General features: G+C 40.2%; 1 protein-coding gene across 1 annotated transcript in view; it reads right to left on the bottom strand.

Annotated features, from left to right (window-relative positions):
* KCNK2 (potassium two pore domain channel subfamily K member 2) overlaps nt 1–26952 on the bottom strand; it is a 127813-nt gene that overhangs the window by 61482 nt on the left and 39379 nt on the right. The gene's annotated exons all lie outside the window — the stretch shown is intronic.

The following is a 26952-nucleotide window of genomic DNA, read 5'->3' as shown; positions in this document are numbered from 1 at the left end:
TGGAGCAGGAACTTGAACCTGAGTTTCCAACAGTCCAGGTGAGTGCCTCTGGGGTGGGTCTCCTCTTTCATGTTGAAGATATTCTGGTGTTGTACTGCGATCAAATCCATAACTTTACTACCCTGCTGCCCAGCAGTGGGTGGGTGCTCCTGTGTGTCAAACTACTATAAACTCCAAGTGATAATGATTCCTCTTTCTTGGGTTTCTTATCCACAGTCTGAATTTGCCCACTGGCCTCAGACTGGTTTTACTGTATATCACCACAACTTGTTCACATTTCTCCAGTCTAATATTACTGCCTATCGGTGTAGCTGGGATTACTTGGCAGCTGACTCCACAGTCCAGCTGGAATTGAGTTGTTCATTGGTTTAATAACATAGTTGCAAATGTGATAGTTGAATAGCTGACAGAGTTCTTCTTTAGTGCATGTACATTGTGAGTCCTAAATCTGACCAAGTCACACTGCAAATTTCCTCCTCTTCATTGGAAATCTCTATGTCCTCAATTACTGCATGCATGACTGAGCTTTTCTTTCCTGGTGTCACTGCAATATCAGGACATCAAGCGGTTCTGTTTCCCACACCCCTTGCACCATTGCCACTAGGCTGGGTGTTTATTCTGCCTTTTGTGTTACTTTCCAAAATATATACACTAGACCACAATGCTTGTATTGTTGGTCATTCTATCTCTGGCCCGAGTCCTGGGTTCCTTTAGCTTGAGCCTGCATATTTGTTTTGCACGAATGGCAGTAGGTTTGGGTTTTTTTAATCCTTTCACCGGACAGTTCAGATGCCCTTGGTATTTTGGAGACATTTATCAAGTGTTACAGCTGTTTTTCCTCAACACTCTCTCCTGGAATCATGTGTCCCACGAACATCCTGCCTTTAATTAGGGAATGTCCAAAGTTACATGTGTGTGTCAGAGTTCTCAGCTCTGTAATATGAATATTTATTACCTTTTCTGCTTGTGGTTGTTTTAGTGGAAAAAATCTCTCTACCATCTCATTCTGTCTGGGGTCAGAGTACTCATCCAGCACCTTGATCAGCTGTCCCAGTGTTTTGGGCATTATTCCCAGTAGCAGTCTCATTCACTTCTCATCCTTTTCCCCACAATGAGATAGTAAAAAAGCTTCACCTTCATTTTCTCATTTTTTCTCTAGGGCATGGTCAGGTCTGTATACAGATTGAATTCTTTCTTCCATGCATGTACAAGGCTTTCGCCTGGAGACCCAGTATTCCCAGTGGTCTTCATGCTGCCTCTTTGTTAATTACACCCTCTTCCTTGTTGTGGGTCTCACTAAACTCACTACCACTATGTTTTGTATACTGTGTGCTGGGTAATAATATGAGAAGACTCCATTTTTTTAAATACTGAACTGTCTCTTTATTAAAAGAACTATTTACTATTTACAGAGGTGCTGCAGCTGTCCTTACAAACATGTGCACACAGACTGAGTTCCTGGTGCCACCTTCAAACTTTTCCCTCCTGCAGCGTGCATTCAATCTTCCCTCCAAGTTCCAGGCAGGCTATAGTCTGCGCTGTGCATGCATGCGTGGCTACAAATATTGGTCAAATGTGCCAAAATTTCTTAGCAAATTAAGTGCCAGATCCAATACTAGAACCTACATTAATTAATTCTGCCACCAGCATTTAACCCATTAAGCACAGTGTCAGCCAATGTATCGAATCTCTGAGCATTACTCTATTTAAAAATGTGGCTAATAATAATGCTTTCCAGTTACCTACTGATTTTCCATCTATACTTCTCAAGCACTTAACAAGGTTGTTAAACATGCTTAACCTGATATTACAGTTGTTTTAAATACAGTTTCTATATTTATATATGGGGCACTATGTCTACTGGACAAATAATGGGTCTGCCACTGGAGAGATCAGGTTTGTATTTCTAACTTTGCCATAGGATTGCATGTTAACTTCTGACAAGTCATTTAACCTCTGTTTCTCAGTTACCCCATACACAGATCCCAGCGTTTCCTTTCACTATCGGGAAGTAGCCTTGACCAGTTTGGAATTCATCTATGAAAATATTTTCCCTCATCCCCTTTTTTCTTCTTCCATTTGCTTCACTGAAAGAGAATTGTGTGCCTTAAACATTTAACTATTCTTACCCTTGAAAATTGCCTCTTTTGCGAACCAGTATTAAAACATACCTGTATGTTAAGAAGTGTATTTTCCCTGAGTGGATCAAAGTTACAGAGAAACACAAAATATTGCAAAATTTCTAAGAGTTTAAGGATTTTTTACTTGTAAAAGTCCTTGCTCAAAAAAAATTCAGAGAACAGTCTAGTTGTTAATAAGACTTACACCTAAGTGTCTTGAAGTGAAAGGATGTTTTACCTCTTCATTTTTTGAAGGCACAAGAGGGACTTCAATCATCTTTGTAAGGCGACTGAAGTTGCAATCTTAAATAAAGATAGGTTACCCCCTCTCCCTAATAAAACAACATACAGCTGATGAGCTAAGACTGGAGGCCTTGGTCTTCCTGTGCCACAAAATACAAACTTCCACCACTAGAGCAAAAGGAATATCTCTGCCAGCTACAGCCTACAGAAACACCTTTAATATTATTTCTATGCTGTAATGAGAAAATAGCGGGTAACATGCTAGCCCCACCCTGGAGGGCCCAATTCAATGCCAAAACTCCCACAGGCATCAATGGGGACTGAACCAAAATTGAGATGTGTGTCAGCTGTTGTTTTGCTAACTACTTCTTCACACTTACTAAATGGTACTATTAATACCATCAAAATGGTGAAATGCTGATGAACCTAAAATGTAGGTTAATCTTTAAAGCCTTCAGTGATCTGCTGGGGGGACACTGGCTTTGAGATTGTTTCTCTTCCTGAGATCTGCCGTGACAGCTATGATCGATGCCTGATGGAGCCCGCAATGAAACTCAGTGTGATTAAACTTAACAGACTGTATATCTGAGTTATTTTATATCAATTCTGAATTATGGAAATTTTATTTCCAGGGCAAATCCTGAAGTTATTGCTCAGTTCTTATTCAGGCAAAACTCCCATTGACTTCAGGTTTTGGGTTGACTCTTGCTGTACATACTGTAGCTCTGATTCAGCAAATCACTTAAGCACACGCTTAAATTCATCCGTACTCATCAAGCATTTAAGCAAGTGCATATAAACATATGCTATATCCATACACACTTACACAAAGATGTATAAAACCTACTAAACAAAGTAGTAAAAAAATTTATTAGCTGATTTTAAAAGTCATGAGGTAGCAGAAATTGTTCCTGGAACTCAAACTGTCCTATGTTCTCTTACTTCCTAGAATCTCACTCTGCGTGAGAATCTCTTGTTTATGATGTTATTTGAGGAGCTACACTAGGCACAGTTACAGGACAGGAAAAATATTTTTAAACCTTTCAAAGGACTAATAATTAATTCTGTGTTTTCAACTTGCAGGAGCCTTAAAACTCTGTATAGACAGATGATAGTCTCTATGATGTTGCTTTCTGCTCAATACAATGGATGCTATGCACTATATTGCTCACCAACATTATAGAATGGTCCCAGTTCATCAGGACACGTGAATATTTACATACAAACATCTAATAAATTGATTAACTGAATCCTCAATGAATATTCTGACTTGAATTCTTTGATACAGCCAGAAATCCAAAGCTGGGAAAGTTTGGAAGTGAACAGAGAGGGGTATCTTGTAAAGTTGGACTGGTGCTTCTAACACAGAGCTCTCAAAAGATGTGTCACTGAATCCAAAATTGTTACTGTTTGTGATATAAGCAATAGTGTTTGTGATATAAGTGTTTGTGATATAAGCAAACACAAAAATTATTATTAGGAAATATGAAATACACTACCACATTTTATTGTTTTTGGTACATAGAAATATTTTTGCTTTCCAGGCCCTTCTTGCTTCTAAATCCATCCATCCAGCATAATTTTCCATGGACAGCAATTGCACCAATCAACAAAAAACATAGAACCACCATCTCCAGGTTACTTTGCTGTTAAATGTGTAGGCCATATCTTTTCTTGAATTAACTGAAGTGAAGTGTTTCATAATATGAAATCACTTCACCTGGCTATGGGAAAACAGAACAAAGTAGAATAGAACACTTTACAAGATACTGATAGAGACTTTCAATTAAGGGACCTTAAGTTAAATTGGTGGAGACCTTCAATTCATATCAAAGTGGGGCACAGAAAGTAGTAGAATATGCCCTTTGTTAAAAAATGAGCGGCATTTAAAAGTCATTTTTCACTCCTGCCCCCCACTAAAACCAATCTTAAATGTATATGCAGACCGAGCATGTGCAGCCTAGGCCATCTGATTCAGAAGACATATTCTAGACCAGCTCTGACTATGTATCTTGTGTGCTGTTCTTAGGTCAAGTGCTGAACAGAGTTTGGCCAAACATGCCAGCTCAGCATGTTCAAATTTGTTTTGAGAGGGCTGAAGCTGTATCTGAAAACAGTTTGCTTTCTAGGGTAGACAGGGCTTGTTTTTCCTAGGAAGGATAGCAGGATTTTTTATTAATAATGGGCAAACCAAAGGAAAAAAGACTTGGAGAGGTGATAGCTAATAGATCAGGAGCTTATTTGAAATCTTTGAGGGTTCCTCTCCCTCATGTGCATGACACCAAAGGGCACACCCCATCACCTCTAAAATCCCTGGTCCTCCCTAATATTGCTCTCGATTCTGTAAATAGAGTGCCTCTTCGAGGGTATTGAATCTCCTCTGCTCTCCCAATCACATCAACAGAAGTTGCAGGTATTCAGTACCTAACAGAATCAGGCTCTTTGGTGTCAGATTACCTTTTGTGAGGGCTGTGAAGCCTGCTGTTCCCCTCCCCTACAACAAAGCCCTATTGGAGATGGTCCAAAGTGGGTGAAATCTCACTACCATTGCCTGACAGGAAGAAGAGTCAGGATGGGAGAAAGACATCCTCTGAGGGTAGGTATGGGCACTTTCCAAATTAACAGGGGGGATCTGATTCAGGGATGTACAAAGGTTTAGTCTGGCTCTTATTCCGAGCAAATCTGTTTACTCATATACCAATTTTTAAATATCAGTCCTGATTTTTTTCTTGTCTCAGCCTCTAAAAAGTGTCACCAGTCCTTAAAATAATGGGCACAAACCATAGCTGACAATGCAACTATTCCCTTTTCTTAAGAACCACAATATGTCTATGACCTGAAGGACAAGGACATCTGTTTCATGAAAGAAATAATCTCATGCTGCTTCCCATTTAACACTAAAGCATGAAGCATTTAGGGACAGAGCATCAGTAATGTAACCCATGAATAATAAATTGTAATGGTTTTTAAATAGCACTGCCATAAGTACTGAAAAGGGTCAATTAAATAAACTACAGTACAGGTTTTGCCATTAAACCTGAAAAAGCAAAACAAAAACAAAAAAACAAGATTGGGTTGAGGTGAGATAGCATTTTCTATACTCTCATGGTGGGTACAAATCTGTTGATTTTAGTTACTTAAGAATTTTTTTCTTTTATCATAACTTTGAGGGCACTACAAATTCCAGCCCCATTTCTAATATAATATTATAAAATGTCAAACAAACATTCTCAAAACTCAAGTTGTCTAGAATGCATAACAGAAGAGAACTCGTATGAAAGTCCGAGGGCATTATTTTTTTAAATAGCCAGTATCCCATTGATAGAGATTTACAAATTCTAGCAAAGGCCTGAAAACTTCTAGTAACTCAGTCCCATCACCAGCTCTAACAGAAATTCGATGACAACTTTTAACAGTTATGAAGTCCACATGGGTCACTACAGTATTCAACAGGAGAAATCCACAGGACTTCAGAATCCTCAGGCTACATTCTGAAAAAAAAATCATCCTCAGAAATAAATCTATCTGCACACATTGTTTTAAACATGTATTTTCTCTTGCTAATTAAAATGGGAAAATTGCATGTAAATGTAACCCTTAAAAATATTTAGGGATAGATGAATTCTGCAAAACATTGTTCAAGCACTTTCACTGTAGTTCTGAATGGCAAATTATCCAAAAGGGAGAGGGGGAAAAAAAAGAGTTGATTTTGCAATTAATGATTCTCAAAGTGTAATTCCACCAACTTTAAGCAACACCTTTGATCATTAAAATTGATGGAATTTAAAAAAATCAAATTTACTTTCCACTCCTTCTGTTGCTTGCATTTCACCTGTTGCTGTATGGACAATGACAACAGAGTGGTCATTTTGGGTTTAAAACTCTGCAGTGGAATGTTTAAATCCAAATAATTTTATTTTCTTTTTTTTTATTTCAAGAAAACATTTATGTTCATTTTAAGTTTTTTAACCCTAGAGTTCATCATAATTTTCTGTTTGTAACTCCCTAATTAGTTAATACCAGGTAACTGTGATATCACAAATTGAACACTAAAGCCAGATTTTCAGCTCCATCTTAACCACAGCTGCCTTTTCTATGACTACAAATATTTCTGAGAACCATGTGTGTCCTCCAGACGTCTGAGAACCTAATTTGGAGGAACAAAAAGGGAGGCTATTTTTTATCGTTGTTTTGTATTTTTTAATGTGACTCTGACTTCATGTGGAGAAAAAGCAGCATCACATGACATCTTAAGCAGCAAATAAATCTCTTGTTTACATGCAAATAGACTGAGAACTGATGAAAGCTAAGTTTTCAAATTCTTGTTTGGTTTTCCACTGACTTTAATGGGAGTCATGCACTAAATCCTTATATTCCTTTCTTAAAATCACATAGGTATGGGATGCTGAGATACATTTCAGCTGGTGCTCTTCTAAATTCTTCCCATGCTCATGCAAAGGCACTAATAATATCACTAAAAAGATGACGTTCCAAAGAACCTGATGTGCTGGTACTACTCTTTAAACTGTCAATGGACTAGTGAGCAGTTCTCTGAGGAAAGCATCCCTACCACATCCCACATGCTTATATTTAAGTCAATGGGATTTACGCACATGCTTAAATGCTTTCCTGAATCAGGCTTTACAGAGAGATAGGGAGAGAGACACTCTCTCTGTGATCCATTGTAAAAACTGCAGTCAAAGGCAGATAGAGCCCAGGGTGAAATTCTAGGGTCTATGCTCGCCTAGTGGTAGACTCTCAATATGTAATTCCTCAGATCAGGGTGTGTAAGAATCTTACACTTCAGGATACAATGTAAAATGCATCTTTTTGTGCAAGCCTTCACTCAATGACAATGACTGCAAATGGTTGGAACTTTCTTGGGCACACACTGAGAACACCCCTCATAAGCAAGCAGAATAACTGCTGGCAATTATATTATAGAATAATAGAAATGTAGGGCTGGAAGGGACCTCAAAGGATTATGTAGCCCATTACCCCCAGTTCCCTGCACTGAGGCAAGATTAAGTATACCTAAACCATCCTTGACAGGTGCTTGTCTAACCTGTTCTTAAAAACCTTGAGTCAGGCATTCCACAGTCTCCCTTGGTAACCTACAGTATTCCTCTTAGCTATCCAATTTATCTAGATCATTTTGAATTGTAATCCTGTCCTAATAAGTGCTTGAACCCCTCCCAGCTTGGTGTCATCTGCAGAATTTATAAGCATACTCTCTACTCCATTATCCATGTCATTAATGAAAATATCGACTAGTACCGGGACCCAGGACAGATCCCTGCAGGACCTCACTAGATACATCTTTCCAGTTTGACAGCAATCCATTGATACCTACTCTCTGAGTACGTTTTTGCAACCAGTTGTGCACCATGGACTTTTCAGAGGAACTGATGATATTTTTAGATTTGGTGTCTAAATACTACAGTGATGGATGCATTAAAAATATATAAACAGAAAAACTGCTCACTTCCTCTCCCCCTGTAAATAACTTTTCTCCCCAAACATTTCTCAATAGATTTAAATCACACTCAGTTATACAGTAGTGAGTTCATGATGTTCAAAACAAGCATGTATATTGGACAGAAATCAAATGTTTAATGAAATGCCGAAGGCAAAGTTTATTCAGTGAATGACAGCTACCAAATGCAATTCCTAGTAAATTAAGAGGCTTATAAAATTTATTCTAGTAAATGTAAAATATAGAAGTAAAGTTCAATGACCCACTGCTACCTTTAACTGGACTAACCAAAAATAAAATAAGCAATCCTAAGAATCACACTTTTTAAATCAGCCTCAGGATACAGAGAGAGTATACACAACAGATTTTGTATAACATAATAGCATAGTATTACTTTAGCATGCATTGTTAACTTCAGAAATACAATAAATACGTAAAAAAATCAGGTGCAAAATATGGATTGGAGGGCCTCCTTTTTTGTACCCTACTTTCTAGAAACTTGACATAGGTGTCACCTGAGAGAACATCAAAAATGCTCCAAAAACATAGTTACACTGAGGTATATTGACACATGTGAATGTATTTATTTACAGCAGAAGAAAAAATATATTCAGATCAAGCTACAAGCACTACCACAATCAGGAACCCCAACCAGGAGACTTGTATATGGTTCTAAAAATACAAGTAGTAAGCAATGAAAAATAGACTGTATCATGCATTTGCACATTACAGGACCAGTCTTTCACCCCTTGAAGTCAATGGGAATTTTGACACTGACGGAGCAGGATCAAGCTGTGACAAATATTGCAATCCCATGCAGTATCTTTGGGGGCTGTCATCTTAAAGTTATGTAGGATTGTGCTCTACTCCATGGAGGAGGATTACCACAGCTTCTCCAGGAACTAAGAACAGAGGGATGATTAAGGTGACTCATTTAAATTACAAACACTTGCAGAGAGGTACCACCCCCAGGTATGGTGGCATATACTGGTTCAAACTGGTTTTTCCAGAGACAGACTAAAAAAGGGCTTTTGATATAAAAAGACTGAGTTTAAACTGACTCAAGGCCTTCTTTCTGATCTAGAAAACGGACAGGTCCTTCTGTCCAAAGGGGTCCTCCACAACCTTTGCAAAAGGGTTGGGAAAACTTTGGCCTACTAGGGCTCCATAAGACTGATGGATGACTCCTGATATGTTTAGTGTGTGCTTAAACCTGTTCATTGTTTCTATTGTTTTCTTTAAATCTTTTACCTGAAAAATAAGTGTGCTTGCTTAGAAAGAGCTGTGTGATCACTTGGAACTGCTGGCAATACATGGTTCATAGCCCTCAAAGAGAAAAAGCAAAGCACAGGCAGTGGTCTTTAGGAAGGCTGACTTGATGGGGATATCAATGGAAGGCAGAGAGCTGTGCAGTCTTAAAACCACTGGTCTGAAGGGAGTGGGACACTGGTCCCTGACCAGAGTCAGGTGACGGCTGGAGACCTGAGACCTGACTGGGAACAGCTGGAATGGACCATGGAGGGAGACATACAGGTGTAGTTACCCTGAAACTGTGACACAAGCCTTGACAGAAGAAACATCAAGATGGGTAGAGAATATCCTAAAAATCATTTGTACATGACACAAATAAATATATATGGCATACATTGTTAAAGCACAGAGACTGGCCTGTTCTCTCCCACCACTGTATTAGTCCCCATGAATGTTAAATCCCAAGACTGCAGTAGTCTCTATTCTGATGAGGTACTTGTATACCAGAAGATCCTCGATATAAAGCATATGAATCACATTTTCAAGCACATCTTGGTGTGTTTTTGACAATTAGAAAACTACAAACTGTGGGAAATGCTGTAGGTACAGATATAGCACCACATCACTCTTCATAATGAATCTTGAAGGCAAATTGTTCAGTAAACTGATAAGTAAACTTTTCAGATATGAACACTAGCCAAAAGAAAACCAGAACCATTTCAACAATACATTAAATTCCATCCACCAATAAAAGTTCAAAATAGATTACTCTCCAAAACAATTCTATCTCTTAGATACCACCAGCACAACAGCATATGGTGAACTACAAATAGCCATATACAGTAACACAGAGACAAGAATAGCTGTCACAGAGAGCATGCTTCTTTCCCTGCACATCTTAAACATCCATCACATAGGGCTAAACCACCTGATGCTATTACATCTATTTTCATTTTCACACACTAAAAGGAGCTTTCTGAAAAAAGGGCTATAAATCTGATCTCTGTACTTAAGAAATATAACCTGTGCTTAACAGACCCTGGCATGAAGTGTTTCTTGCCAGGGTCTGTTAAGCACACAAAGAGAAACAATTCTCTTTCCCAATTAAAAACCACACTGTGTAGCCCCAGCTGCATCATACAATCCACACTCACAAACCTTCAGTAAATATCACTGAGCTTTAGTAAATAGCTATTACAAGATCGATCCTTCCCACAGCAACTTTAGTATCATCATTTTCATGACCTACAAATCTAAAACCAGTTGGTACAAACTAAGCACCCAACTGAACAATTTATGCTGGGAAACACAGGCAGCACATCTAAAAATATGGACCAGCACAGCTATTTCAAGTATATGTAAACCTGAATAACAAAAAAAATTCCAAATCAAAAGTATTGTTTTCTAGCCCTTACAGTAATGAGAGCTATTTCTTTTTGCCTATTGTTCATTTTATTAAAAATGTAAGTTCCTCAGAACAGGGATTTTGTCTACTCCATTGTACCCCCAGCATATTTTGAGCACTCAGCCAATAATAAAGAAATGGAAATGTGTTTTCTTACCATACATCATCTATTTATAGTCTTATGCTACGCTCCATAGATAGTGCCTAAATTAGTGAAACTGGACAGAAAGTGAAAAGTAGCATGAACATTTTATAAGTCAAACTTTAAAACTGAACAAAAAAAAAGTTGAACAATTCTCACAGACAGATTGACTGACGTTTCTTCTTTCATTCTTTTCTCATTGTAACCCCTAGTGCCCTCAAGCTGGTGGTAAACACATCGATCTCCTTGGGCATGGAGTGTTTCTTATTATGTGTCTGTATGGTGCCTCGCACAATGAGGGCATGTTAATCTTGAGAAAAGAAGACTGAGGAGGGACGTAATAACAGTCTTAAAATACATTAAGGGCTGTTATAATGAGAACAGTGATCAAGTGTTCTCAATGTCCAGGGAATGTAGGACAAGAAGTAGTTGGCTTAATCTTCAGCAAAGGAGATGTAGGTTAGATACTAGGAAAAACTTTCTAATTATAAGGATAGCTAATAGGAATACTGTAGGTTACCAAGGGAGACTGTGGAATGCCTGACTCAAGGTTTTTAAGAACAGGTTAATTACGACAATTACAAATAAAAATGACAACAAAACTTCTCCCTTCCCTTAGAAGTATCTTGAGGTTTCTGAGACGAGATGAGTAAACTTGGCTTCTGCCTCCTCCTTACCTCCTTTTCCCCAGCTCAACAAGAAAACCACCCACCCTCCCTGTCCAGCCCTCCTCCTCAGTTGACCCTCGTGAGGCTCCTTCCACTGCTGTTGTCCTCTCTTGCTCCTCACCTCAAGGCAGATATAGAGCCTCACATTCCTGTCTGCTTTACCTCAGCCACCAGCCCCTTTTCCCTGCACTGACATCTTGCCACCAACGTGCTGGTTTCTGGCTTCTGCTAGCTACTACTGCATCCTGACACCTCCAGCTGTTTTCTGGCCTGAGGGAGGGAGCAGGACCTTACAGCAAAGTGAAGTGTGGCATCCTGCACCTGGAGGCTTGAGGAGGACGGTGGCTCTCAGTAAGAGGGAGGAGGGCAGGGATTTTTCCCATCCCAAATAACTGAATGAGCTTCTGCTTATTTGCCCCTCTGGCACTTGGAACCTCCACACACAGGTTTCAGGGGTCATAGCAACTGGTGTGCCCCTGGTAGCACAGCTCCAATGGAACCACTCTGCCTAGATGCCAGAAAGGGAACTGGGTCTCAGAGCTAATATGGAGGCCCAAGAACCCCATACAGATGGTGCTTTGCTCCCAGTGGATATCCTAAGGCCAATATGTTCTGGGAGCTTAAACTACCTAATTAGTCCTGTGTGGGATAGAATTTGGCTGACGGTTTCAAACGTGCTTGTTACTAGCGCAGTTTTGATTTATAATGTAGACAGGGCCTTACAATCCAGCACTGAAAGCCCTTGGAAACATTATCAAAGAACTACACTATACTGAGTTTGGCACCTTCAGAAATACATCCCAGGAAACACCACTACTGTCATTCTAACACCATCCTTTTCCAACATGTCGAGTTTAATTGTCAGGCAAAAGCTCCATAGAGAACAGAACAGCAGAGTATATGGTGTCACAGACCCCTATGATACCTAAGTGTTTATACACATATCAGCTGAAGATAGCACCCAAGAGAGACAACGACATTCAAAGGAAGTTAGAAAATTTGTTCTACCATATATACAAATATCAGGTACAGGTATAGTTAGTCCCTTTGAACCAAAAGGTGATCTCAAAAACATAGATAATAAAGGACAAAGAAATTACTTCTCACAGTTGATTTTCCTCTTGCCTCTTTGTACTGATCTTAGAAGGAAATCTCCACAACACAAGAAACTGATAATGTGCACTTACTTTACAACAGCTGGAAATACTAAATTTATGATGAAAAGTAAAACCATATGCATATATATTTATGAGCATTACATATGTGTGTATATACATACACATAGCTACATACGTATATGCAATTTTTACATATGTATACATCGTATGTATCTGCAAATCAGAGAATATAAGAAGGTAGTGGCATTCTGCTCTTATTGGCGTCTGTATGACTCATGATTGCTGAAGCTAGTTTAAACAAATGCCAATACATTCTTTATACCCTCACATACTATCATGCTTTGGTTTGGTTTTTGCCATATTATAGAGAAGTTATTTTAACTCCTAGTGGCACTGAGCAAGGTAAGCTGACACAATCATAGAAACATCTCTCTCCAGTCTATATTAGCACTCCCACTAGCACCAGTGAAATTTCCCCAATGCTAGACCTGTGGAGGGTGGGGAAATTCCTTAAAGATCTCAGGGCAAAAGCACCTGACTTGACTGGACAGGCAAACTCGGTTTCAGCGCTACCCCTCTGGCATATTGTCCTCTGAAATAGCGTGTGTTGCATAAAGATGATAATAAGAAGGACCAAGATCTGAATGTCTGTGGACTGCAGCAAGTCTTCCTTTCAATTTATTTTAGGTTGATACTTTTGGGGTAGGTAAAGGTAGGGGGTAGAGTCCAGAACATGCTGGGGGTGGGAAGTAAAAACTCATCCGCCAATAAGAATATTCAACTTTAATTTAAAAATTAACTGAAAGAATGTGGATGGGGAGAGGGCTTAAAGAGTAAGGAGATAATTTAGACAGGTAAGGAGGTAAATTCTGCAGTACAGAAATTTCAGAAGTAACATGTTAAAAGAAATGACTGAAGAGATTTCTCAAAGAGGTCTCAAAATCAGATTGTGGAGCTACACGCATTGCTGGCATGAAGACATTTTAAAGATTGCCTGTGTGTCCAAATACTCTACGGTATTCAGAAACCTACTTTTAAAGTTGACCCTGGTAGTATTTACCATGTTAAAGATTTAGGAAACCTTATTTTAAAGTATGATTTTTTCCAATTGCTCTCAGATTAATTTATATTAAAATATCACAGAGTAGCCCGCGAGGAAAACAAAATGTCACAAGTTCAGAAAGAAGCTGGAGTAGTACGCTACTATTCAGGAAAAATATCAAACAGAAGAGTGAAAAATGTTGAGTCTGAGTCTCAGTGGTCTAGCAAATAATATCAGAGGGGTAGCCGTGTTAGTCTGAATCTGTAAAAAGCAACAGAGGGTCCTGTGGCACCTTTAAGACTAACAGAAGTATTGGGAGCATAAGCTTTCGTGGGTAAGAACCTCACTTCTTCAGATGCCATCTGAAGAAGTGAGGTTCTTACCCACGAAAGCTTATGCTCCCAATACTTCTGTTAGCAAATAATGAAATCTATTTTAAGCCCCCAGCACATTTCAGCTTCACAATAATGAGATTTCCACACATGCCCTCTAAGGCCCTGACCTTCAGTGAGACTCCTCACATACTTAAAGTTAAGCATGTGCATAAGTGTTTGCAGGATCAGGACCTAACATCTTAACTACGTCACGTTTAGAAGATTGTATAGTACTTTTAACTGTGCTTATGTTATATGCTTCTGTCCATTTACGGTACAAATTTAATAGCAATATGTACAAATACACTTGATTTTTTTAACCAAACCTAAAACTTCTGTCTGGTATCACCTTGCTGATTTAATTTAACTTGATAGTTCTTCATTGGGTAAAAAGGATCTTGAATGTTCTATAGGATTTAGGCATGAGACTGATGATAGCATCATGTGCTACACTCTATATACGAGAAACACTGTAGTGGGAATTGGGGGTATGTAATAAACACACTGGGACATTCAACTGGGACATTCTGAACAAGCCATTGTTATGATTTATCTTAAAATCCACAGTACTCTCAGTGGGTCAGATGCTGATACCCTTGCCTTTATTTCAGTGGGGCTGCTTAAGAAGTAGGGTACTATTCAGTGTGACTAAGGATATCAGAATCTGGCCCAGTGGCAAAACAAATTAGTGGCTTATATATTTATGATTACAAAATAAGGTGGTTCAAAATGTTTTCTTTCCTCGGTTTAGCCAGTTTGCGATACTGTTGTTTATGATTCAAATGCAATAGAAATACTTTATATATCTTTAAGGAATCCTTTTCACAATCCTACATTTTCTCATTTTTACCATCTCTGTGCAACTATGTAGTGGCATGCTGGGTCTACTACAAATAACAGGTATGAGGTCACTTCTTTCATCTTCCAACAGCCTTTAATGCTGCATCCCTGTCATTAGATGTAAAGGTGTTTGTAAGCAAATCAGGGCAACCCATTATAATAGGACTGCTGCTTACTTTGTGGCCCCTCCTAGCCGGAGTGTCTCCACAAGTTCCCCCCTCTGTTTTATCTCTCTTCAGGGCTCTTTCACAACTCACAGAGGCTTTGGTTAACAATTGCCCTGTCTGGGGTTAGTTTAATATCAGAACCAGTTTACAACAACCCAGAGTCCCAAACCCAATCCATTCCAGCAACACAAATAAAAAGTCCATACTTAGTACATAGGCTCATAGACTTTAAGGCCAGAAGGAATAATCATGATCATCTAGTCTGACCTCGTGGGCATCACAGGCCACAGAACATTACCCACCCACTCCTGTAATAGGCCCATAACCTCTGGCATTTTCCTCTCACGCCCAGGGCTCTTCTTCCATCCTGGTCTGATCTCTCAGCCAATCCTGCCAGCTCTCCCTCACTGGGGCTCTGACAATGCAGTCAGGGTTTCCCATCGCTCCAAGAGCCTCCTACTCACTGGGCTTTATTCGCCAAGCTCCCTGATGTCATGGGCCTGCAGGAGCCATTTTGTTTTTTATCCCTGAAGTGTCCACCACTATAGCTGCAGCTCCCTGGGCTTCCCCTTTTCAGTGCAGGCACCTTCCGCTCTCCATAGGGAATTGCCTGATTCCCCTCTGGTGGGGCTCATTCCGTAATCAGGGTTGGCTTAGCCCGAGGGTTTCCAGCCCGCAGGGCAAGCCATCCTGTTACCCTCACCTTTGGCAAATTGCTGACTTCGTCCAACGGAGTCATGGGGAGGTAGGAATAAAGCAGTTCCAGCTGTACATCCAGCTCAAAAGTCATCCTGCAATCTCAGCGGAGGATGGCCAAGGGCATGCGGCCACCATGCACTGCTTATTGCCCTTCTGAACAGGAGTACAGTATATGGCCACAGCAAGTGCATGCTGCTGGCTACAGCCTAGATCTTAGCTTGGACAGTCCCATAACTGGCAGGCTACACCCCCTTGGGGGATAACAATACCTAGATATTATACGGCACTTTTCATCCATAGATCTCAAAGCGCTGGACAGGGCACACTGATGTAGATTCCACCCATTTAAACACTATGGGTCTGCTTCTGCTAAAGTCAAGTGCAAAATTCGCATTGTCTTCAATGGGAGCAGGATAAGGGCCTATGAAGGGACCTTACTTTGCTGCTAATGTGGAGAGAGTTTGGGGAAAGAGCCCCTCTTTGCTTTCTTCTTCCCTACCCCTTTAAAACACCTGTGAAGCATAGGACAGGATTTTGGTCTGTACTTTTTGCACAATCTGCCAACACCTGGAGAAGGGAGAGCTCTTTGGCCTTGAAATGAATGTACTAATAATTATTTTTGACTGACAACTAAATTATCTATATTGCTTATCTTTCATATGTTGTATCTATAAATTCAATTATGAGCTTTGCTATTCTAAGCTCATTGTTTTCAGAGTGTGATGGAGAGTGTGATTATTTATTTTTAATTAAGTCAAATATAATGTTTACACAGAAAAAGTGGGTCACCTGCAACAAGCTCTTGAGGTTTTTTTTAAACAACAAATATAAAAAACTAGAATGCAGTAATTGTGCAGTTACTAGGGAAACAGATTAGAACAAAATAATATAAGACAGATATGCTATCATTTAAGGTTTTAATCAGCAATAAAAAAATCTGTCAGATTTCAGGGTAGCAACAAAGAATATTAATTGTCATCTCCATGCAAGGGTTAATGTTGGCACAAACGAGAACCACACGGGAAAGGAGTCAACAGCTCAGCAGGAGTTCTGGTTTCATAAACAGTGCCATTAACCAAACAGAAAATGGACCAGCTCTAGATGGCCCTGATCTAAAGTCAACTGGAGCCAGTGAGAGTCCTTCCATTGATGTCAATGGGGCTATGGATCAGGTCCTAACCAGGCAACTATGAAACTAATTTATTCATCCCAGGAGAAAAATAAATCATATTATATTTCCAAAACTCAGGTGAAAAGGCTGTTTCACAGACAGATCCTGACCAAACTATGAGATAATAATGAGACAATTCATGACAAATTCACAGAATAATAGAACAAATAAAATAGATAATACAACATATTTCATTTCTCTAGAGAGGTCTATTAGGCAAGGACAAGATGAAAAAAATTATACATTCTGAAAGAGAAAACATGAGCAGAGACAAATAGATTTGTAGAATGCCTCTTGCAGTGTTATATTTGATATTTGTAAGTTTAAACAAATGCAAATCCTTTGGAAAAGTCCTAAAAAAATTATAGAAAAAGATCACCTTTCTTCTAATAAATTGTATGGGATGGTTGAAATATTCTATAGAAAGGTGATCTCTCTATTAAATTATATTCATATTTGGAGTAATTTATCCATTTGGTTGCAATTGGACATTTTCACAAAAGAATAAACCCATTTATGCAGGATAATATCACTAATATCCTGTGGTCTCTGTAATTTCCATATCTCCAGACCCAAACATGTACAGAAAACAACTTTGCAAGTAATCTTTGTGAAACAACAACTCTGAAAATAATCTAGAAGGCTGATTAATAATGGTCATTGCCCCAGTCTAGTGCTGCCTCCTTCACACAACAGTGCCTGAGCATTCTCCACTGCAACCACCTGAAACAGCCTTCCTGTACCTCTTAATCTGACCATTTCTTTAAATCTCCCTTGGAAACATTTTTTGTCCCTGGCCTATACATGTTAATTTATCTATTCCAATTTTTATTATAGAATGCTCTCTGTGTTTTTTAACTCTGTAAATCATCACAGTATATAGGAAATAGAATTTGTCATATCATATTACATTGCTGGTCCATCAAGGCCAGTACTTGCTTCTGGCAGTCGCCTGTTACTTCAGAGGAGGGTGGAAAAATCCCATGACATAATACATCTTCACCATTGTGTCATACTATCCACAGGAGAAACAAATTATCTCCTGTCCTTTGTGCTGTTCCACAGAGAGTTTGTATTTTGCAGAGAGTGTGCATTTAACACTAAAATTAACTTTAATGTAAATATTATATAACTCTAACACAAGAGCAAACAGAACCAGTGGTTGATTAGTAAAGAACAGAATTATCAGACACACACACGAATATGATTTGTTGGGCAAGAGTCAACACAATTTTCATAAAGTGAAATCATGCCTCACCGATCTATTAGAATTATTTGAGGGAGTCAAGAAACCTGTGGACAAGGGTGATGCTGTGGGTATAGTGTACTTGGACTTTCAGAAAGCCTTTAACAAGGTCCCTCACCAAAGGCTCTTAAGCAAAGTAAGAAATCATGGGATAAGAGGATGGATTAGTAAAAGACAGGAAACAAAGTGTAGGAATAAATGGTCAGTTTTCACAGTTGAGAGAGGTAAATAGCAGAGTCCCCCAGGGATCTGTATGGGGACTAGTGCTGTTCAACATATACATAAATGATCTGGAAAAAGGGGGTAACCAGTGAGGTGGCAAAATATGCAGATGATACAAAATTACTCAAGATGGTTAAGTCCAAAACAGACTGCAAAGAATGACAAATGGATCTCACAAAACTGGGTGACTTGGCAATAAAATGGCAGATGAAATTCAGTGTTGATAAATACAAAGTTATGCAAATTGGAAAACACAATCCCAACTATAAAGATAAAATGATGGTGCCTAAATGAGCTGTTACCACTCAAGCAAGACCTTGGAATTATTGTGGATAGTTCTCTGAAAACATTCACTCAATGTGCAGCGGCAGTCAAAAAAGCTAACAGAATGTTAGGAACCATTAGGAAAGGGACAGATATTAGGACAATAAATATCATAATGCCACTATATAAGTCCATGGTCCGCCCCACACCTTGAATACTGTGTGCTGCTAAGGTCTCCCCATCTCATATCAGAATTGGAAAAGTTACAGAGAAAGGCAACAAAAAAGATTTGGCGTATGGAACAGCTTCTATCTGAGGATAGATTAAAAAATCTGGGACTGTTCATCTTGGAGAAGAGATGACTAAGGGGGGATATGTCAGAGGCCTATAAAATTATGGATGATGTGGAGAAAATGAATAAGAAAGTGTTATTTACCCCTACACATAACACAAGAACCAGGGATCACCCAGTGAAACTAATAGGCAGCGGGTTTAAAACTAACATAAGGAAGTACTTCTTCATACAACGCACAGTCAATCTGTGGAATTCATTGCCAGGGGATGTTGAGAAGGCCAAAAGTATATCTGGGTTCACAAAACAATTAGATAAGTTCATGGAGGATTGGTCCATCAATGGCTATTAGCCAAGATGGTCAGGGATGCAACCCCATGCTCTGGGTGTCCCTAAGCCTTTGACTGCCAGATGCTGGAACTGGATGGATCACTCAATAAATCCTGTCTGTTCATTCCCTCTGAAGTGTCTGGTATTGGTCACCATCAGAAGACAGGATACTGGACTAGATGGACCATTGATCTGACCCAGCATGGCCATTCTTATGCCACCCACAGCTGTTTACTGTCCCAAGTGCCACCTTCCACAATGGAGGATGACCTTTGCTCTCTGCAACAACATCAACAGTCTTACATAATGGTGAAAGATGCTCCACACAACCTTGGACTCATCATACTATATGCTTGAGCATGGGATTTAATTTTCTCTCTCCTCAAGATTGGAGTTGGTCAGGAAATTATTTCTTGTTCCTGTGAAAATTTTCAATGAAAATTAAAAAGTGTCCTGGTCAAAAAAAATTTCAAAAGCTTTCAAGTCTGTATCACAAAATAGAACGTTTATTTTTTTCTTCAAGTTTTTGGCTGTTGAAAACCAAAAAGAGGGTGTAAAACAATGCCAGAGCAGGATACCACATATAGTACAAGGTAGTGGAGAATCAGGCCCCCCGGTGTAAGAATTTCTAATTCGGATCAAGCTCCACAACCTATTACAGAATATCTCGTTCAATCCTTGCAGCTGTCTGCTTTCTTGGTATTCACAGAGAGCCAAATCTTGCACCATACATCAAAGTATACGGGCTTAGCTAAGGGGTATAGAAACCTCCTTCCCTTTGCCTCCCCCGCTCCCTGGGTCAGACCCCACCCAAGGCCACGCCTGCAGCCTCAGGGCTGTAATAGGCTCGGAGGAAGCTGTAGCCCATCCCTTTTGCAGGGGGCCCTGCCAGTGAACCTTGTAATCCTTGAATTCCAGTCCCGCCTTAACACCTTCATCTCTATATACAGCAATTCCGCTGAGGCTTCTATGGGACACAGCTACTTGGGTATGCAGTGACTGCAGACCTCCAATTTCCCTACTGGCTCCTTACTTGCCACCCCGTGCTGCAAAACGACTCAAGCTCCACTGCCTAATGAGCCTTTAGCCCAATAGTAAAGAACCACAGGCAGAAGAGTACTTGTTTCTTCCTAGAATAAAGGCGTATTATGTTCAGTAACTGATTCAATTCTTCACTGATCTGCAATGGCAGAAGAAGATTACAACTTAAATAGTCCAGGCTTTTGTTATTTCATATATGTTTGCATTCCTGGAAATAATGCACACTCTATTTGCATTGCCTAATTTGAAGTGGGATGGGCGGGGGGGAGGAGGAGGGGAGAGGTTGCATGCAAACAGATTCATTATTTTATCTAGGTTCAAACAGGTGAAAAAGCATAGTGCTTTCAAAACACAAAATTGAAAGTTAAGTTCAACAAAGATTGAATTGCTAAAGAGGAACACTGTATGAAGAAGAATTTTTAACAATAAAGTAAACATAGAACTAAAGTGTTCCCAGCAAGTGTGGTGCTAAATTATGTCATTAAGTATCTTTAAAAAGATAATGTCTCAGCTGAAGATCGGTAAATTCCATAAAGAGATACATAGAATGAATAGGCCTCAATCTTATGAAGTAGAATGATGGAACAGGTAATAAACCCCTGTTCTGAGAGGGACAAATCCTCTGCCCTTGTTTAAGCCAAGTAGGCGCTCAGGAAATAGACTGATGTATGGATAGGCATGGATAGGAGATAGAGAATCCTCCGCTTTTAGCTGGAGGAGCCTCTTTACTAAGGCTACTACAGTCCAACAGCTGGAATGAGCTCTGTAGCTCTTATGCATCTCCACCTGGGAAGTGGGGAGAGACAAGGATGGGAGGATCCATGCAATAACAGGTTCCCTGTCACTGTTTTTCCCTCGCAATTGCTCCCTCCTGTGCACTGCCACAAAGGGAACGCTCATTTATCTTCATCAGGAGCCTGGCTGCTGAGTTATCCAAATAATCTGCAGTCTTCTGATCAGCTTGGAGTCCATCAAACAGTATTCAAGCTTGGATGCCATAAAAAGCATGAATTAATGCCCAGGTCAGCTTTCAAGAGGACAGGGTGTAACCTGGCAATGTTGTTGAGAGTATAAGAGCATTTGGAGACACTTGAATGTGTTCTAGCGTATTTACACCCAGACTGCTGACAGACGAGACGGATATGATTTTACAGTGGTTGCCATTAAAATTGATACAAATGCCTCTGTCAGTTATTGATTGCATTACTAATGTAGCCGTGTTGGTCCCAGAATATTAGAGAGACACAGTGAATGAGGTAATATCTTTTATTGTACCAGCTTCTGTTGGTGAGAGAGACAAGCTTTCGAGCTACAGAGTTCTGACCTAAAGTTGGTCCAATACAAAATGGTACTTCACCCACCTTGTCTCTCTATGTCAGTTATTACAGGGTTATTTCCCAAGGGGAATTCCTCAAATACCACTGACTTCCTTGCAAAGGAAAAGTTGTTATGATTTTAATGGCAACTGCTGTACAACAATTTAGGTGAGAAAATAATTGAAAGGATCGAGATCAACCATTGCTTGGGACTCAAACACAGGATTTCAGTTTTCCTGATTACTTTTCTTTTTTAAGTGCTGTGCCAGCCAGAAATTTATACCCAGAAGACAATAGATCACAGTCTGAGGCTACGTCTACACTACGGGGGGGGGAGGGGGATCGATTTCAGATACGCAAATTCAGCTACGGGAATAGCGTAGCTGAATTCGACGTAGCTGATCCAACTTACCCCGCTGTGAGGACAGCGGCAAATCGACCACCGCAGCTCCCCAGTCGACGGCGCTTACTCCTACCTGAGCTGGTGAAGTACGCGCGTCGATTCGGGGATCGATTATCGCGTCCCGACAAGACGCGATAAATCGATCCCCGAGAGATCGATTTCTACCCGCCGATCCAGGCGGGTAGTGAAGACAAGCCCCGAGTCTCCTAAGCTGCCTACCATACCAGCAAACATAGAAGCCAGTGTAGACAGGACTCACTAATATTTTTTACCATTATTATCTAACTAAGCCATTGCTGGAAGAATAGTGATAAGACATCCCATACATTTAAATTATGTCACTCGGAGGAAGTACAGAACTCTTTGACCTCTGGTGCAGAAATTATTTCCTGCTTCCAGAAAGCTCAGAAATTAAAATTAGCAATATTAGCTACATATTGTAAAGAGATCTCAAATATTTCCTTAAAGTGCCATCAATTAAAATTAGCAATATAGAGACATTTGTGATATTTCTTAATGTTATCATTATTATTCTTGACTGTTCCCCCATCTGATTCAGGTCCCCATTGTGCGAGGCACTGTACAAACACCTATAAAGACACATTGCCTGCTTTAAAGACTTTATGATCTAAATAAACAAGACTGACAAAGAGTTGGGGAAAGGGATATAACACACAAGCACAGTGATTAGGATGATGGTTGGGCAAATGTCATATTAGTTCCATGTTTGTTAGGATGCATCATAAAGTAAAAAGCCTCAAAAACCCCTGAACCCAGATCACTAATCCATATTTTTTCTTTTAAATATTTTGTTCCAAACTACAAAGACTGGAAATTTAGACAAGCTGAACACAGTAGTCCTTATTAGGTAAGATATAGACTATAGTATGGACTAAATTATGCTCTCAGCTATTCATGGCTCTGATTTAAATCATCTATCCCTAAGAAATAATTTGTTAAATAGGTGTCATATATTCTGAAAAGCAGCAGAGGAAATGAGTCAACCCTTCTCTTATTAATCATGGGAACCATCTGAATGAGGAAAAGAAGAGTAAGACAAATGTAAGCAGACAAGAAAACTCAAAAGAGAGCAGCCAGAATTGAGAAGCGTCAGTAATATGATAACACATTATGGTATCATCTAAAGCAGAGAGTCTGTAAAAACAACAGGTCAACTAGAAATAACAATAATTAGGCCTCGGTTTAGGAAGTTTAAAGGAAAAAATAATATTGTGAAATTCAGACAGTGAAAAACAGCACTTGTATATATAGAATAAATTGTATTGAGAAGGGAGCCCTAGAAGCTACTGTACTATCCCATATTTAAGAAGAAGACTGAAAACTTTTACAGTGCAGAAAAAGTTTTTAAGGGCCAGAACCTCAGCTGGTGTAGACAGTTATAACTCCACTGGCTTACATATTAGTTATATGCTGTAAAGTATCTGACCCAACAAGCATTCCATCTTCAAAGAGAAAACTCTCTTGGGACAAAGAAGTTTTGTAACTACCCACAGAATCAGAGAGGGGTATTTTTGCCAAATTCCAAAATGGCAGAAATCTGAGATGCTATATTTGAGAAACATTAACCTCAGACTATTTGCCTAGACAAGAGGAAGTTAGGAAGCAAGAACTGAGAGTAGCAAGTCATTGATCACCAGGAAGAAACAAGCTGGGCATGATTACAAGAGCTGAGATGAAACCAGACCGAAAGAGAAGAGCCTCGGTTTTCGATCTGGATACATTTCTACCCATCATCCAGGACATCCTGGGAGATGAGAACCATCAACAACCAGAGACTTCCAACAATTTCAGCCTGAACCTACAACAGAGTACAGTGTAGATATCAGATAAAGTAGTGCCTAAACACACATCGAACCTGAGAATTCCACTAAAACTGTGATGCAGCTGAAAAGAGTAAAATGTCTAGTTGATGGAAAATGCCTGAACAATGTAGTGAAACCCGATACGTGTGCATGCTGGTTTGGCATATCTTATGGGAGAATAACCACCAGTCTGCAGAGTCAGACAGAATGATTAAAATGAACTTTACCATCCAAGTAATTTATTTTAAAAGGCCTTTTACTATCTCAGGGCCAGTCTAACTCATGCTGCATATCACCTTCTGTCTATTTATCTATGTATTTACATGGCCCTCTGTGACAGAATACACCCCTTTATTCACACCCTACACACTATTGTAATAATCTCTGCATAACATATGCCTTGTAAAGTATCATTTGAAAACTCATAATTTGCTGGCCAGTACTGTCCTGGTAAAATATGTGTGGAAAAGTATGTGAAGTTATAAGATTCCCAGATATGAAGTTATTAACTCCTGTTGCAAACTCCACAACCCTGCCCAGGCAGAAGTCAGGTCTGTCCTAAACAAAGGAAGGAATGTGTGCTTCCCTTAATTTGCATTTAAGCAGTTAACAGAGTCATCAAGCAAGAAGAGAAGACAAAGGAAGTTCAAACAAGTGAAAAAAAATCAGGGAATATTCTTCCACATAGACTCTTTGTTTCCCGGGTCTCAGCTGGAAATGTTTTTCAAGAGGGGGACTGAAACTATAAAATGGAGGGATGAACCCCCACCCCTCAGGCAACCAACTCTCTCTTTCCCTGCCCATCGCATTCACTGCATCTGAAGAGACAAAGGAAGCAGCTGTTGGACTCTGGGGGAGGGGTCCCAACCTAAAGAGTTTGGTCAGTAAGACTGCTGAAAGTATGTGCTGAGAAAACTTTTCTTTGAATCTAATGTAGTTTGTTAAGTTAGGCACCAGTAAGTGTTTTATCTTTATTTTTCTGTAACCATTTCTGACTTTTATGCCTCATTACTTGCACTCACTTAAAATCTCTCTCTTGTTAGTTAATGAATTTGTTTTATGGCATTATCCAATCCAGTGTGTTCAAGTTGAAGTGTCTGGGTAACTCCATTTGGTGTAACAAATTGTGTGCATATTATTCCCTTAAAGGAATAACAGACTCAATATATTTGTACTGCCTAGGAGAGGGTTGAGCAGTACAGGACATATCTTTCTGGGAAAAAATCTGGGAGTGTGTTGGGGTCACTCTGTAGTAAGTTTTAAGGATGATAAGAGCCAAAGGGTGGCTAGCTGGCTGGCTGCAGCACAAACAGACAAAGTTGGGAGTAACTTACATGCTGGAGTCTCTTTGTGGGCAGTCAACGTTGGACGCTACAGCAGCAAGGCACTGTAAAGGGCACCCCAGGTTACAGGACAAGGGTGACACAGCTACTCTGGACTGTACCCTGGTATGTCACACCCTCCCATCTCCTTAGTATCAAAGCACACTGCATCTCATGGTCTTCAACTGGACAACTTGCTTGAGTATTATCACACTATCATCACTCTGAGAGCTAGAACCATTCTGGAGAGGACCCTGAAGGATGCCATCCACTGCCAATACGTGGAAAACCTGAAACGGAAGCCGGACCAGGGCAAGGCGTTCAAGGTGATGTGCAAATGGGACACCAGGAACCACTTCCTCCCCGGTGGCAGTTTCACCCAATTTGCCGACTGGAGGTTCATCCACAGGGCCCGGCTCAACTGTGTCCGACTGAATGGAACCATCCACCACGGGAATCTGGACAAGCGATGCAGGAAGTGCGGCTATGCCAACGAGACGCTACTCCATGACCTGTGTAGCTGCAAGCCCCATGCGAGAGCTTGGCAGCTGCAACAAAACACCATCTAAGATCACCTGGACAGACACATCCTGCCACCCATGGGAAAGGTCGCCATAAACTCCGCCATCCCTGGAACCGACAGCCAACTGCGACCAGACATCATCATCACCAACAAGGACCGGAAGAAGATCATCATGGTGGACGTCACAGTGTCATTTGAGAACAGGACCCCGGCCTTCCACGATGCCCGAGTTCGAAAGGTAGAGATATATGCCCCTCTGGCCGAAACCTTGAGAGCTAAGGGTTACCAGGTCCAGACACACGCACTGATCGTCGGAGCCTTGGGCGCATGGAACCCCAGTAACAAGCGAGTGCTGAGAGAATGGGGAATCGGTCAACGCTATGCTTGGCTGATGCGGCAACTCATGGTGTCGGACGCCACCAGATGGTTGAGGGACATCTACATAGAACATATAACTGGGCATTGGCAATACCAGGAAGGATGAGCTGGAGTGCTGATGAGAAGCTCAGTCAGGAAGGCAACAAATACTTTCCTCCTGGATTGTATTTTCTAAATGGACAACCAATCTAATTCTCAAGTACTGAGGGACAATCTCCACTCATTGATATATTTTGCTTTCCACAACCAAATCTCCATATAACGTTTCATGAGTGATGTACCCAAGTATTCGGATTCTAATGTCTAATCTATTGTTAAATCTATTCACCTAAATTTGGGTTATTGCTGATTATGTACTCTATGTATCATATGACTTTTAAAAAGTAACTTTGTATTTGTGGATAATCTAAGCACTATACCTAGATGTACAGTCACTCTTTTCCCAACCTCTGTATTATATATATTTTTTAACATTAGTTTTAATAAAAATTGTAAATATGCTAGCCATTGAGAGTAAGGGAGGCAGAACTGAGATGATAACATCCATTTGGCCACTGGGAGCTGCAGGCAGCTGTGCAAATGTAAACAAACTGTCTGGCGGCCCTACAGAGGATTACCCTGACAGGCCGCGTGCGGCCCATGGTCCGCAGGTTGCCCACCACTGCTCTGGACTATGGACTTATACTAATGGAAACATTCTAACCAAAGGACTGAGGACCTTCCAATGATTTGGAAGCAACCAGAGATTTAACAAGCTAGCAGTCTATTCCATCACTGCTACAAGCCTGAACCAAGAACTCTGCAATTATTGTATGTGTGACGGGTTGGATCACAGAAACCCCCTTGGGAACTGCCAACTGGCAGCTTTGAACATCAGTGCCCTGCCTGGGTTGAGCCAGACACGCTAGCCTGCTACAAACCCCAGACCCAGGTCTGAACCACATCCTGCCCAAACACACAGATGCCCAGCGCCCAATGGGGTCCAAACCCCAAATAAATCCATTTTACCTTGTATAAAGCTTATACAAGGTAAACTCATAAATTGTTCACCCTCTATAACACTGATAGAGAGGTAT

This window comes from Emys orbicularis, chromosome 3 (assembly GCF_028017835.1).
Source record: "Emys orbicularis isolate rEmyOrb1 chromosome 3, rEmyOrb1.hap1, whole genome shotgun sequence".
Lineage (NCBI taxonomy): Eukaryota > Metazoa > Chordata > Testudines > Emydidae > Emys > Emys orbicularis.
Note: the sequence above shows the minus strand (reverse complement) of the source record. Positions and strands in the feature narration are given on the sequence as shown.